Raw genomic sequence first — 16,665 nt, forward strand, 5'->3', positions numbered from 1 at the left:
AAATGAACGTGTTGCATACTAGCAACCAAAGGCAGTCTTATTTTCAAATTTTGAAGAACTAGAAGAGATATGCAATGAAAACAATTTGATTTCATTTGTTTAACTGAAACACACTTGACAAAATAAATTGATGATGGAGAATTTAAAATACAAAATTATTCAATCCTCATCCACAGTGACACTGCAACAATCGCCAACTGTGATGGGGGAAACGTATGAAATGTACATGAAAGTATTTTGATCATTGTGCTTCTCAATTCTTTTTTAATTCTTTTTAGTTTGGAAATGTGTCAATGTTGCTTTCTTTCAAGAGTTGATATATTTTTAACATAGAATTATTTCCCTCATTTTTTCACTGTCCGCAATTTTCAAGTATTCTGTTAAATGCAAACATTCCATTTTTAACTCTTTCTCATTAACATCTTCATAATAAAATTCAGCAATCTGGCAGGAGCTAGGGCCCTTATTTATCGTGGGATCCTGGGCACATGCCCAGGTGCCCTGTGGGAAAGACGGGCCTCTCGATATGTACTTATATGGTCCCAGAAGCCAATGTTTTGTCCTAATTTGTCTCAAATTTTGCCAGGGAGTTGAATTAATATTGTAGCTATGCCAGTGTTGCCAGGTGATTTTTGATTCCTCCCCCCAAATCTTAAGTAAAAAAATCCCTAAATTGGTCTAGACTTTTTTGAAAAACCCCAAAAAAATTAAGAATGTAAACAGTTCAAAAAGGTGTCCCAAATTTATATATATATATATATATATATATATATATATATATATATATATATATATATATATATATATATATATATATATATATATATATATATATATATATATATATATATATATATATATATATATATATATATATATATATATATATATATATATATATATATATATATATATATATATATATATATATATATATATATATATATATATATATATATATATATATATATATATATATATATATATATATATATATATATATATATATATATATATATATATATATATATATATTATTATATATATATATATATATATATATATATATATATATATATATATATATATATATATATATATATATATTATATAATATATATATATATAATTTTTTTGGGTGTTTTTCAAAAAAGTCTAGACCAATTTAGGGATTTTTTTACTTAAGATTTGGGGGAGGAATCAAAAATCACCTGGCAACACTGGCATAGCTACAATATTAATTCAACTCCCTGGCAAAATTTGAGACAAATTAGGACAAAACATTGGCTTCTGGGACCATATAAGTACATATCGAGAGGCCCGTCTTTCCCACAGGGCACCTGGGCATGTGCCCAGGATCCCACGATAAATAAGGGCCCCTAGCTCCTGCCAGATTGCTGAATTTTATTATGAAGATGTTAATGAGAAAGAGTTAAAAATGGAATGTTTGCATTTAACAGAATACTTGAAAATTGCGGACAGTGAAAAAATGAGGGAAATAATTCTATGTTAAAAATATATCAACTCTTGAAAGAAAGCAACATTGACACATTTCCAAACTAAAAAGAATTAAAAAAGAATTGAGAAGCACAATGATCAAAATACTTTCATGTACATTTCATACGTTTCCCCCATCACAGTTGGCGATTGTTGCAGTGTCACTGTGGATGAGGATTGAATAATTTTGTATTTTAAATTCTCCATCATCAATTTATTTTGTCAAGTGTGTTTCAGTTAAACAAATGAAATCAAATTGTTTTCATTGCATATCTCTTCTAGTTCTTCAAAATTTGAAAATAAGACTGCCTTTGGTTGCTAGTATGCAACACGTTCATTTTCGTATTTCGTGCGCCTTTGTAGTACGCTACACTCATTACTTCTACAGTCATGGTTTACATCAAGATCTCTTAAATTGAATATTTCGTTTGCCTTTTGGTTATTTATACATTTAACGCATTCATTTTTACACAATCGAAAAGTGTGACCAGCTCCGCTAGATTTGGCACATATCTGTTCCACGCTTTTACAATGCCTTGACGTGTGCTTAAATCCCCAGCATTTGAAATATCGCAATACATTACAATTTTCACCTGTCCCCACTCAACATTATTTTTTTCTTTTTCATTATTATATTATATCCTTCCCCATCTGTTCGAAATACTTCGAAATCCCAATGCATTTCATATGAAAGGGTTTGCCACAAAATCCGGTACACCTCAGTTCACTATCGCGGCAATTTTTTGAACATTTACCACAATTGATGTCCATGATACCTAATTTTTTATCAATGGTTATTAATAAAAGAATATCGCGAAAAAAAAGCATTGTTAAAAATATTTCATTAAAAGCTTATTTTTAATGTAATAAAATCCAAATATGTGCCATCGCTTTTAAATACGTCTGCATAGCCATAGAAGTTTTCATCTATCTTGTATGAAAATTGGATTTTTTGTTATTTGGGACCATTTTTTTATAATTGTTGAACAAATACAAACGTATTCGTCGCGGCAGTAATCACATTGTATGAGACAGTATTTGGGTCCACTTAGTATTTGGTATGGTGCCCTTTTTTAGCGCAAATGGCCTTCAGTCGTCTTGGCTCTACCAATTTTCGACATGTTTATTGGGAGATTTTGCCCCATACTTTTATATTTGTGGATGATAATTAACAACAAGTAATAGATCTACTACATTCAGAAATAAAGTTATTCATGAATACAAGCGTGATAGTGTGATTGCTTTATATATAGCTGCAACATTTAAATGTGAATAAATCTTTTGTTTCTCGTGCCATTGCTGGGACGAAAAAACGGCAAAAACATCAGAAGGCCATTGCCACCGTGGTGCAATGGTTAGCATGCCCGCCTTGCATACACAAGGTCGTGGGTTCGATTCCTGCTTCGACCGAACACCAAAAAGTTTTTCAGCGGTGGATTATCCCACCTCAGTAATGTTGGTGACATTTCTGAGGGTTTCAAAACTTCTCTAAGTGGTTTCACTGGAATGTGGAACGCCGTTCGGACTCGGCTATAAAAAGGAGGTCCCTTGTCATTGAGCTTAACATGGAATCGGGCAGCACTCAGTGATAAGAGAGAAGACCAATGTGGTATCACAATGGACTGAATGGTCTAAGTGAGCCTGATACATCGGGCTGCCACCTAATCTAACCTAACCTAGATTGTGACATATAAAGTCCTATACTTTAAAAAGTGCGTGGAATATAAAAATATAATAAAAACGCAGAGGCATGGAGTGTAATCAGCAAATTTCATTGGTGGCCCATGGTATGTAATTTCACCTTGTTTGAACTTGACGCTTCTGAGAATGCCTACCACGTCGAAAACGGTCGTATACGATATCCAAAAATCGTCGAAAAAGCACCGTCACTATTGAGAAGTTGTACCACGCCAAGTTACTATAAAAACGCATTCCCTGAGAGCAATTATTAGGCGCCTTTGCCTCTTAAAACTATACTCACTTTAATTTACAAATCTTTAAATGACTGCTAAGTCCTTAATAGTTTCTGATCATCAATCAAATCGCATTTCCGTATCTAAGCGATATTTCAAATGTGGTCCCTTGTCACCGCTAAGTGTGAAATCGACCAGCACTCGGATATAACGGACTGACACTGAATCTAAAATTAGCGATGAACTTTTATAAAAACACAATATCAGTGTGAGATGGCGTTGGAGTTGTGTGCGCGGGGCATGAAAATTTCACTCACCATTCACACTTAAAGGTGACGTATATACAATAAATTCCTGATATTATTTCTCGCCCACATTGCAAATTTTCATTACTTCATCCATCAACTTACCGGATAACTGGCAACAAACATGTTTGATTTAATTTTGCGGCCTTTGAGATTTTTTCTTCAAATGACATTTTTTCAACGAAAAGCAACATTCCGATAGAAACGATGTATATTTAATGGGTATTTTTATACCCACCACCATAGAATGGTGACGGGAGTATAATAAGTTTGTTAATCCGTTTGTAACACATCGAAATATTTCCGACTATGTAAAGTATAAATATTCTTGATCAGGGAGAAATTCTAAGACGATATAACCATGTCCGTCTGAAATTGGAAAAAGTATTTTAGGACCATAAAAAGATTTGCCAAAAGAGGTGTGTATCGGTACACGTTTTAGTATAGCCTCCATATAGACCGATCTCTCGATTTAGCTCCTTAGGTGTCTAGAAACCGTAGTTTTTATCCGATTTGCATGAAATTATAAATATACTGGTATTTTAGATTCACAAAAAAGTGTATAGAATTTAGTGTTTATCGGTCCATTTGGTAAGGCCTCCATATAGATTATACTGAATGTATAATTTTCAGATTTTACTTTTCGTAATCATTTAAATAATGGGGGTGAAAATCTACAGATTTTAGACTTCAAATCAAGGCGTTATTTTACCATTTTCTTGCACAATTACAAGAGATGTTAATGATTGCTCTAAAACTCGATCAAAGATTGTTCTTATAAATCCAGAATCTGATATAGTCTTCATAGGTAAAACCTTTAAATTTATCTGGTTGAAGTGTTCTGCTTGGGAGAATATTTGTCATCGAGCCCCCCTGAAATTTGAAAGGAAAATATAATATTTGATCTATGGTGGTGGGTATATAATATTCGGCCCGGCCGACCTTACTGCTGTGTATACTTGTTTTTAATAGTTTAAAAAAAGAGTATGAGTTTATAAATGGTACAAATTTTTCAAATTTTACCGGAAAAATGCTAAATCCATTCTAGAAAATTGTTATATTTTAATAATTTATGAAAATATTCGAGGTCAAGTGTTTTAGAAAAGCGTTATAATGCATTAAAAATTATAAAAACTTATAAAAATCTTTTATTCGAGAAAATATCACAAAGACTTTTTATTCACCTTGTAATAAAGAAACTAACCTACAATTTAGAAAGCGATGTTAGAAATAAAATTTTATATTGCCATTGGAAACTGCACCACAATGCAAAGTCGTACATAGTTTTTCAAATTCTGGGGGGGGGCTAAATTTTTTCTGGGGGGTCTAAGCCCCCTCCCCAGATGCCTTCCTACGCTTATGGCTTTGGGGTTGGTATCTGCGATTTCGAAGTATTCGGTGTTGTGAAGGAGCCATATTTTCTCATTCCAAGCCGTGTGTTTTGGGTCATTGTCTTGTTGGAACAAGAAAACTCTATCTCGGAATCCCATTTTAGCAGCCCTGGAGTGAAGATTTTCTTCAAAATGTTGGAATATTTTTAAATAAATTTTGGTGTTCATTACTATCAATAAAAACTAAGCTTCAAACTCCACGTGCTGACATGCAAGCACCATTCTTTAAACTTGCTTTTACATTTTCTATTTTCAAGGTTTCCCCACGCTTCCGTTTTGAAAATCTCATTTGGAATTGTGGATCAGACAAAACCAAATTTTATCTAAGACAACCATTAAAAAGTGATACAGGAAGAATGGGGCATAATCTCTCAACGTGTCGAAAATTGATAGAGTCGATGTCAAGAAGTCTGGAAGCCATTTGCGACCAAAATACTGTATTATACAATGTGATTACTGATGCAACAAATACTTTTGTGAACATTATTTTTTTTTTGTTTTTTTACTTAATGTTTAGAATTACTACAGTAAAGCTAATTTTTTTATTTACGGAAATATGGAAATATTGGAATAAAACTATTTAATAAAAATGTTAATCGCTTTGCAAAAACAAAATACATTTCAAGAAAGCAAAACAACGAATTCTAACTTTTACTCCGATTTAATTGAAATTTTGATCAGGGAGTAGAATCATTAGCGTACGAAGACAATTTTCCTAGGGGGGGCTATAGCCCCCCTAGCTGAAACTTTATAGACTGAACTTATAGGTTCAACTAATGTTTTATTTCATAAGATTGAATAAAAAAATAGACATCAAAATAGCTCAATTTATAATAAATCAATTTATAATTAATCAACTAAAAGTACCATACGGGAAATTGGTGCAAATTGCCACTGACGGACCTATCACAGAACTGGTACCTGTGCTCCAGTTAGTTGCAATTTTCACATTTAGTGAAATAAAATTATCAGAATAACCTTTTGTTCGACATGTTTCAAGTTTTTTTTTTTCATTTCGGGTTCGATTAAATAGGAGCCCAAATTGAAAGAGATTTCTAAGAGTTTGTCCGAGACTAGTTCCTGAGGACCAGTTTATGGGTTGCTCCTGCTAAATTGTCCCAGGACGTGTCCTTTGGGATGAGTCCAAGACGCGTTTTAAAATGAAAGTTTACTCCGTCAATGACAAACCCATGTTAAAGTGGACGGTCCCTTCCATACGTTTTGATCAGAACTGGGACTGGTCCATACACACCAGGGACTAGTCCTGTACCAGTTCTGTGGTTGATCCATTTCCCGTAGGGTAGTTCCACACTTTTCCCAGCAAAAAATTGGGATTTGTTCTAAAGGCACAACTTTAAAAGCACTTCCAAAAATGTCTTCACAAAGAAGTTAACTATTTTAACTACATAGGAAGTTTTGTTTAGTTGATTTTTTTTTATATTTTAATGCGTAATTTTTTGTTTTCTTTTTTAAATAGTTTAAAAAAAGAGTAAGAATAAATAAAATGGTACAAATTATTAAAATTTTGCCACAAAAATGCTAAATCCATTTTAGAAAAATCGATAATATTTGAAAAAAAGTTTCAAACAAGCGTTAGAATGCATTTAAAATCATAAAAAAGAATAAAAATTATTTATTTGGGAAAATATCACATAATTTTTAATTCACATTCAAAACACTGAATTCGGATCACACCTTAAGAAGTGATGCAAATTCATTGCAACGGTTGTTGAATTCGTAAGTTCAACCACAGCTTTATTTCATAAATATCAGACTTCTACCACAACCCAAGTAATTCGGTTCTGCATGTGCGTTGTACGAGTATATACTTGTTTAATTTTTATAAAAATGTAAAATCGTAAATAGGTTTTCAAATTCTGGGGGGGCTAAAATTTTTCTGGGGGGTCTAAGCCCCCTCCCCAGAGGCCATCCAACGCTTGTAAGGTAGCACTTTTTGGTTGGTAAAGATGGATTTAAATTGGATAAAAATACCCCAAAGCACCAATGGATTCGAAAGCATAACATTCTTCGTGAATCTCATTTTAATACGTTGGAGATGGACTCATACAATCATTGGTTACTTCTTTTACGCCTGATGAAGATAACAGAGAATATTCAAATGTAAAAACCGCTTGCTATGTGTGCTACCATGATGAGAAGAAAAGGCAGCGTTCTATAAGAAAATATTTTAACAATGTAAAAAACCAGTCTTTGTGGAGCAGAGCTGGGAACGAACCAAATGTAACTGTTGCCTCTTCTTTTATTTGTACTATTTTCATATGAATGCGGACAGAGTGGGTGGAGAGAGAAATCAGGTGGACGTAATCACAATCACTTACGTATTTAGTCAGGCTCGCAATATATAATCACACTCACCATTTCAAAGACTCCACTTTGAGCGACAACGTGTAAAGCCTAAATCGAAGGATACATTTGGGATATTACATATAAAGGTTCATGGCGCCCTTTCTCGTGGAAATTGCTGACTTCTATATCGGCTTCATCCGTCGACAATCAAAGGACGCAACTTATGCTACTGATCTCCAATAAAACTACACACATTGTGGGAGTAATTCCGAACACGGTATGGATTATTCTCGAATTTTTCGGAGTAGATTTCCATTACCCAGGATAGCTGGAAACACACATATATGTTGCCTTTAATTCTACGGCTATTTGTCAAATTTTTTCACTTATTTCTTTTTTCAATTGACGTTGTTTTCGAAAAACGAAATTCAGAATACCAACTCAATAAACATTTTGAAATCCTAAATGAAATCAAATCACGATTTTATTCCCGGAAGTTTTGAAGCACTTCAACGATTGAAATTTACGACTACGATGTCTTTTATTGTTGATAAAGAAATCCTACTGACCAACGACCAGCGGGTTTCCTGCTAACTTTGCAAGTGTTGCCAGTATAAAATGTGAAGAATCGCCTAACGATCTATCCAACGGCCAAGTTGAGTTAGTGTGTAAACATAACCATAGCGGTGGGCGAAACATTTCCGCGACGGTTATTTAAGATTGTAGGCAAAACTTTAATTTTTTCATGTTTCCGAGAGTTTAGACTATTAAAATGCACTATAACAATCGTTAAAATTGAAAATATCTTGCCATCATTACTGTCAGAAGAGCCATTCTGAAATTTTGTGAAACACCAAGTATAAATAGCGTCTTATAAATTATTTGAAGAAAAACGAAAAATCAGCGCTGAGAACATAAATTGCGAAAGATGTATTAACGAAATATTTTAGAAATTGAAAATGTAATAAAGTAATATATTTTTAGATATTTTTCCAATCATACTGTATCGAACAATTGTTGAGCACATTAATAACACTAAATTTGCTTATTGTATTTCCATTTATTTAAGCTTCCTCAAATAAATTGTTGATTATTTGCAGACCTCTTAAAACTTATATACACACAATGACTGTTATAAACCAAATGTTTGCTGCCATGAGTTGGCAACATCTCTCCAAAATATGCTTTTGACAACCACGTTATGAACAAAGATTTTCATTAGAGGAGCGTACCAGCTTGCGAAATTGAATGCTCCCAATAAACACAGGATGAGCGTTTTTCAAATGTAACAACTTTTCAGTTTGAGAGTAAATAGAATTTTCAACATAAATTCAACTTGACTTGAAACAGCTCATCTTCAATACATCTTCAAATTGTTTGCCAATTACTTCCAATTTGCCAAAATGTTGACGAAATCTTTGAGAAAACTTTGACAAAACACTACCCTAAAATGCAACGAAAAGACCATGTGGTTTTCAATACTTATTTGTGCAACGAGGTTCGTGGTCAATTGCAAGAAATAAAAAAAAATGGAAAATTTTAGACAAATAACTAAATAGTTTATAAAAATAGGTAAGTGAAAATAATAAATTAAATAAAACTTTAAGGAAGTCACTAAATGTATATCTCTAATTATGGATTCTACGTTCTTGAAAGCATTAAAAAGCTGACCGATGAAGAAATGGTGGAAAATTAACTGGAACTGCTTCAAAAAGTTTATGTTGTTGTTGTAACAGTTTATTGTGATCTCATCCATTTCATGTTATACGCTTGGTACATCAGCTTGTTGGCAGATCAAGGAACTCTGCGACTAAGATGGGGTGTGTCCAGAGTGATCTGGTGGTAAGTCGGGTTGGTTTGGCTGGGCAAGAGAAAAGATGACGCGTGTCGTGTGGCCCTTGGTTGCAAATTGGACAAACGTCAGCTACGCTGCTATCAATCACCGATAAGTAGGAATTGAGGCGGCTGCACTTGCCTGATCTTAATTGGGCCAAAACTACCCTAGTCTGCCGTGGGAGGTCTCTTTCCTCCGGTGCTATGGGCGGTGGTCGGACTCCAAGAACAGGATTAACCTTGTAGCTTCTCACCGCTTCAGCTACAGTATCCTCATGAATCCTGTTCAAACCTGCCTGGTACGCTGCTTGATCTAGAGGCTCTCTTTTATAGCGCTGGATCTCGCGCTCTAGATTATGTATATCAACCCTTACGTTCCTGGGTGGTGGTTGTGTATCCATAAGATGGTGGTTTGGATGATTACTGCGATAACAACCCAGGAGATACTGCTTTGACAACATGTAGTTGTGTCTTCGCACAGGGATGATCTTTGTCTCCACATAAAGGTGATCCAGGGGTGTGCTGCGGAGACACCCAGTCGCAGTTCTAAGAGCAGCGTTCTGGCAGGTTTGTATGTTATTCCACTGCGTATCACTGGTCTGCGGTGTCCACACTGGCGCTGCATAGTTTACCACTGACCGGCCAATTGCCTTATAAGTAGTTAGCAAGGTTTCTTTGTCCGCACCCCAAGTACTGCCGGCTAGTGACTTGAGGACCTTGTTTCTACCACGGAGTTTATTACAAATTGCAGTGGCATGGGCAGATGACCTAAAAAGGCTGTCGAATGTGACCCCAAGAATCTTGGGGTAATTTGTGGTCGGAATTATTACTCCATCGACTCTGATATTCAACTGCCTGCGCACTTCTGCCGTCCATGTAGTAAATAGTGTGGCTGAGGATTTGGTGGGGGATATCCTCAAGTTTCTCGCAGTGAAATAACTGGTAAGATTAGCTATGTAGACGTTCAACCGATCGCAAATGTCATCAACATTGGGCCCAGATGCCAAGATTGTACAGTCATCCGCATATGATACAATCTCGACGCCGTCAGGAGGGGGTGGAATCGAGGACATGTAGAGGTTAAACAGTGCCGGAGATATCACCCCACCTTGGGGAACTCCCTGTTTAACTCTACGCGGTCTTGACTTTCTGTCCCTGAATTCCACGTTGGGCCTCACCTGGGCAATTCGACCAGCGGGTATGAAGCGAGCGGCTGCTGCGTTGATGATGTCCCGGAACTCCCTCTGGGCAACATGAACATGTGAGGGGGACGGGAGCTCACTGAAGCGGCGATCGGTGTATTCTCTGAAGCCTTCCCAGTTGGCTTTCTTTTGATTAATAAACGTCCGGCGTTCAGAGGTTATGAAATCGGAGGGTCGGTTGATGGTGAGAATTATGGGGAGGTGGTCCGAACCCAATGAAATGACGGGTTGCCAGGAGACGTCATTTATCAGACCAGGCGATGCTAACGATAAATCTGGCGAACTGCTGCAGTCACCCATAATTCTCGTGGGGGCCTCTTCGTTCACCGTGCAAAATGTGGAGTCGTCTATCTGCTCTGCCAAAGCTATGCCCCTCTGGTCATTACCCAGGAGAGAATGCCAAAGTTCATGGTGGGCATTAAAATCTCATAGAACCAATCGGTTATGCCCGCTCAACAACCACTCAATGTTTGGGCTATAACCAGGAGCACAGCTACCAACCGGCGGTATGTACACATTGTATAGCTCTATCTCGGCAGCCCCACACTTAACTGCTACCCCCATACATTCCATGTACGGGTCATTAGTGTCTAGCACAAGCGTGATAGGTCTATACTGCACGGAACGGTGTAATATGAAAGCCAGGCCACCACCTCCATTTCTTGTGCGATCCTTCCGTAGGACATTGTACCCATCACAATGTCGTAGGCTGCAGGTGGGATTCAGCTTTGTTTCCTGGATCGCCGCGACCCTTATCCTTTTCCGATTCATAAAGTCTACGATCTCACTAATCTTACCACGGAGCCCGTTGCAATTAAATTGCAAAAATGATGCACTCTCCGGAACTGGTACAACAATATTCGGTGTAAGATGCTGCGGCGGAGAATATTGTTGTGCGGGAGAAGTCGGTGGGGTCACATAATCAGATGACCCACTGCTGCTGTCATTGGCACAGCATCCTGCCACGAAGTCAGTTTGACTATACTCCCGCAGCGATGTTAGGCCGGAGCAATTCCGGAAGTGCACCCATTCCATGCACCGGTTACACCTCACCGAAACCGAGCGATGGTGAATTCGATTTCGGCAGACGGCACAGTACCATGGTCCGGGGTTTTCCTCTATCCCGGCTCGGACCAAAAGCAGGCGGAGAAGGCTCCCCGGGATGCACCTTCTCCAACACGAAAAAATGGACGAGACAACACGTACACTGAGGTGGCAGCCGCTGGCCGATGGCTGGTATCCATCGGGTCAATCCGGTGCGTAGAACCCGCCGCCGTGGGATCGCAAAAGTTTATAATAATTGGTACGTCAATATGAAAAATTAAATCAACAATTTAGAAAGTCACTAAATTTAAATCTCTTTGCAGAAAACTAAAATCTTTGGATGCTACATTCTTGCAAACATTAAGAAGCTGACCAATGAAAAATGAGTGCATCACATCGTCAGTTTAATTCATATTATTATCAGTTTAAAATGGATATCTTGTGAATTCCTTCTGCTGGAAATCAATTCTAACACGCGGTCCAGTACGTTCCTAATTTCAAATTGCCCGCATGTTAATAAATTTTAATGCTGTTTTATGACACCAAAAGGAACGAAATCGAATTATCAATACAAAAGTGTTTACTATAATAATGTTTAAGATGTTTAAAGTTTGGTGTTTGTTTTTTTTTTTTTTTTGTTCTTATTTGTTGATATCTTTAATAAGATTATTATTTATCAATTGGTATTGTAGTGTATTATGTAGTGTAGTGTATTATTATATATTTTATTTTGATGAAAATGAATAAATTATACAAAATTCATAGAGTTTTGGCATTGACTTTCAATTTGAAGTGGGGATATCATTCATACAAATTTAGGTTGAAAAGTATTTGCAACGATCTTAATTTTGAATTTGACTCGCATCGAAAATTGTTTGACAAATTATTGAGTATCGATGCATTTCAATTTGAAGATAGCACTTGAGATATTATTGCTAATGTGTTAAATTTCACTGTTGAGGGTAATGTCTGGTTTTTGTTGAGAACGCGATTTTCACAACAATTTCTCAACTTGAATATTACCCTAATCCTTTGAAAAAATGTTTGACAAATTGTTGAAATTTAGCATTTTTCAAACGTTTGTGTTTATTGGGCTACCGTAAATTTCGATAGCATAAATGGCAATGCATTCCTTATGGGAACGAAATTTTTGCAAGAGGTGCATACCGGCCTTTACATGCATTCTAGAAAACAATTCGGTTAAAATGTTGCACAAAAGTATTCGTCGCAGCAGTAATCACATTGTATGAGACAGTATTTTGGTCCACTTAATACACATAGAGAACAGATTGGTTGGAAATCGGTTGTAATAATGAACATTCCAATCATAGAACTAAATATCAAGTACACCCAAAGAAATTTGTTAGTAGGGACAGCAGAAAAGTCTGCTAAAACAGCAGAAAGTCTGCTGAAAAAGGGAGAGCAGTCACTGTTTGCTGAAATAGCAAACATTTCCTGCTATTTTATTAAGCTCGATTACACTAAAACATGTTTTATTTTGGCAAAATGTCAACATAGAAGCTATCCTAACAGAATTAACACAATATGTTATGAATATCTATAGTATTTGACCAAAAATCTGAATATTTATCGAATTGAGGCATAACAGCAAACAAGATGTTTGCTGAACGTATTTAGGAGCTTGTAAGTATATTACAGAGCAAAAATATACCAAAAACTACATTTGGTTCTTAAATATGCTTTGGGGAAAATTTTATAACCTAAAAATTTTATAAATTGTTGTTCATTAGGCCCTGAAGTACAAAAATATAACAGCAGACATCGACTGCTGTTTTTAGCAGACTTTTTTCTATTAGTGTCCATCAACAAATATTCTGTGCTTACCACATTGATTCTATTCTTAAGACTATCTGAGAAAGATTTCAGGAAAAAGTTATTTATGACAATAGACAAATGATAGTGTTAACCAAAATTCATTTCATTCAGTACTCATCATAATCATTCAGTTGCACAAACCGAATGTTATTTGAAATATATTTTGATCATCATTTATTTATATTTGTTGTCGAGAAAAACCAAAACTTTTTATTTACTATTCAATCTTTTACCATATCCAACTGAAGGTCTGTGTAAAGGCCGGTATGCACCTCTAGCGAAATTTTCGGTAGCAAAAAATTATTTAAGTCTACAACAAAAAAACAGGGCTGTGTACACAAATTTTAAACCAGCTAATCGCTTTTAAAAATTGTTAATATATGTTCCAAATATTCCTCAAATAAATTGTTTATTATTTACAGACCTTTTAAAACTTTTACGCACACAATGATTGTAATAAATTAAATGTTTGCTGCCAAAATATGCTTTTGACAACCCTGTTATTTTCATTAAAGGTGCGTACCAGCTTACGAAATTGAACGCTACCGAAAATTTCGTTAGCATAAATAGCAATGCATTTCTTATGGGAATGAAATTTTTCGCTAGAGGTGCATACCGGCCTTAAGTTGGTTGTGTTAACAGATTTGATAGTTATACATTGAATTTGTTGCTATGGACAACGTATATATGACAACATTATTTATATAAAACTCCAAAATTCAAATTTTTCGTTAACATAATTCAATTTTTTATAACATTGCTCTCAAGAATAGTTGTGTGTGAAATATTTTTTTTATTTTGATAGCTGCATTCTTAAATGGTAAGTTTAACACCAAATGATATTAATACCACTCAGTCTTAACCTTTCCCTAATTTTCAGCCATTGGTGTTTTTTTTTTTTTGGTCTGTGTCAAATTTCTGAATGTTTTAATTGCGAACAATTTGGTTTGTAAGCAATCTGTATGAAGTGGATGAAGAACTTTGCTATTTCCAGCAATGATCCTTAATAACATCAAAATGGTCAATAAGCATACAATCGTATATCTCCATATATCTCTCTCAAGATTCTACTTTAAACAACTCCACAGGTAAATCCCAGTCAGCTTGGACATTAAAGCAAAAATTATAGAATTGTGTCTTTTCTTTTTTTCTTCCAGAATTTAGAAAAGAAATTCGAGAACAAATGTTGATAGTGCCGGAAAATTTGGTACATCATTTTGTAAAAATCTCCGCTGTAGCAGAAAAGATTTTTTATTCGTAGTGTGTGGTTCAACAGATTCTGTTCTTTGTATTAGGTCATTAATCAATAAAAAAAATGTTAAATAAATATATGTAATTAAATAAGAACTAAAAAGAATTGAACAAATAGATGGTTTCTTTAACTTCGCATTTTAGTTGTCCGACAAAAACAGTTAGTTGTTTTAACAAACAAATGAAATCCTATTGGTTCCGACTGCCATTTTGACTGTTACGAGGGCGGTTCGGAAACTTCTTATCAATGAAAGAGAATAGTTAGTTTTTCAAAAATATTTTTATTTTTCAATATAATCTCCTGAAACTTCAATACACTTAGTCCCTTGATTAAAATAGTTTTCCTCAAGGTCTTCAAAATAGTGGTTTACAACTGTAATTGCATCTTCATTTGAGGTAAAACGCTTGCCAGCAAGGAATTTTTTTAGATTTGGGAACAAGTAAAAGTTACTGTCACTAAATCAGGAGAATAAGGTGGGTGGTCAAACAACTCGTACTTTAATTCGTTGATTTTAGCCATTGTTAAAACACTCTTGTGTGCTGGTGCGTTGTCTTGATGAAAAATTATTTTTTTGTGTTGTAAGCCAGGACGTTTTTCTCGAATTTGTACATTTAATTGATCCAAAAGGTTGCAATAGTACTCTGAATTTATTGGTTTACCCTTTTGCAGATAGTCAATCAATAAAATACCTTTGAAGTCCCAAAAACCGTTGCCATAATCTTACCATCCGATTGAATTGTTTTTGCCTTCTTTGGGGCTCTTCCTCCAGCATCAGTCCATTGTTTGAATTGTTCTTTTGTCTCTGGAGTATAGTGGTGGATCCATGTCTCATCAACAGTTATGAAACGACGCTTAAAATCCATTTTATTTCGCTTAAAACGATCCAAACAAGCTTGAGAAATGTTCATTCTTATGCGTTGATCGACTGTTAATAAATGCGGCACCCATCTTGCAGAAAGATTTTTCATCTGTAGTTCTTCATGCAAAATTAAATGGACTCGATCATTTGAGATGCCCATGATATTAGAAATTTCACGCACTTTTATTCGTCGGTCATTTAATACGATACCAGGCCCTTTGGCTACAAATTCTGTTGTTGTTGCTGTTTTTGGACGTCCACTACGTGGTTCATCTTCAATGCTTGTACGACCACGTTTAAATTCAGCAACCCAATTTTTTACTGTTGTATATGAAGGAGCACTTTCACCTAACACATTCACCATATCAATTTGAATTTCTTGTCCCGATAAACCTTTTTTATGTAAATATTTAATGACAGCACGCATTTCTAATTTTTCTATTGTAAAAAAATAGCGGATGCGTCTTTTTTGAACACCTGTTTCTATATGATGGAGTTGCCAGATCAAAACAAAATTTAACATGTGTTCATAACAGAGATGGAAGTTTCCAAAACACTTAACTTTTTTCTGTTTATACCGCGCTTTTTGTGCTGGGCTAAGAAGTTTCCGAACTGCCCTCGTAATGTGCCCAAATTGTAGTTATCCAAACAATTTTATGTACAGTGTTCACAGACAAAAGTTGGTTGCTGCAACAAACTATTCCGATAGTAGGTGGAACCAAATAATTTGGTTGGCACAACAAAATAGTTTTCTGTGTGTATACACACAGAAAACAAATTTGTTGTGTCAACCAATTTTTTGGCCAACCGAATTATTTGGTCCCATCTACTATCACAACATTTGTTAGAGCAACCAATTGTTGTCTGACACAAGTATACAGAAAATTGTTTGGATCACTAAATTTTGGGCACAATAACACTAATTGGAAATCACAACCAATAAGGTTTCATTTGTTTGTTAAAGGAATTATCTGTTTTTGTCGGATATTATTATAAAATTAAAGAAAACGTCCGTTGAATGATTTCAGATTTTATTTTATTTAATTGTATTACAAATTAATATTTCTTATATTGATCATTTACATAATGAAAAATTGGAATGTCGCCCAAATTCGGCAATTGTGGTTCTTGGTGCACGGTTCTCAAAATATCTTCTTCTTCAGTCATCATTTGATACTCACTCTCACAATTGCGATCGATTTTCAGGGGGACTCAGGCATAACCAG

The 16,665-nt window shown here is 35.2% G+C and overlaps 1 protein-coding gene and 1 long non-coding RNA gene across 3 annotated transcripts in view; one reads left to right on the forward strand and one right to left on the reverse strand.

Moving 5' to 3' along the window:
• The window catches only part of spri (Src homology 2 domain-containing protein sprint), a 996,502-nt gene that overhangs the window by 841,504 nt on the left and 138,333 nt on the right, over window positions 1-16,665 (reverse strand). The window contains exon 1 of one of the 2 annotated variants that reach the window (XM_075299534.1): window positions 7,483-7,925. The exons of the other annotated variant lie outside the window; for it this stretch is intronic. The gene's annotated coding sequence lies outside the window, so the exon portion shown is untranslated. Of the gene's footprint in view, window positions 1-7,482; window positions 7,926-16,665 lie in introns of those variants that run through there. 2 annotated transcript variants of the gene reach the window in all.
• On the forward strand, window positions 13,637-14,694 carry LOC142230072 (uncharacterized). The gene is made up of 3 exons (XR_012720571.1): window positions 13,637-14,148; window positions 14,209-14,416; window positions 14,486-14,694. It is a non-coding gene; the product is annotated as an uncharacterized LOC142230072 (long non-coding RNA).

The sequence above is a fragment of the Haematobia irritans genome, chromosome 3 (assembly GCF_050003625.1).
Source record: "Haematobia irritans isolate KBUSLIRL chromosome 3, ASM5000362v1, whole genome shotgun sequence".
NCBI lineage: Eukaryota > Metazoa > Arthropoda > Insecta > Diptera > Muscidae > Haematobia > Haematobia irritans.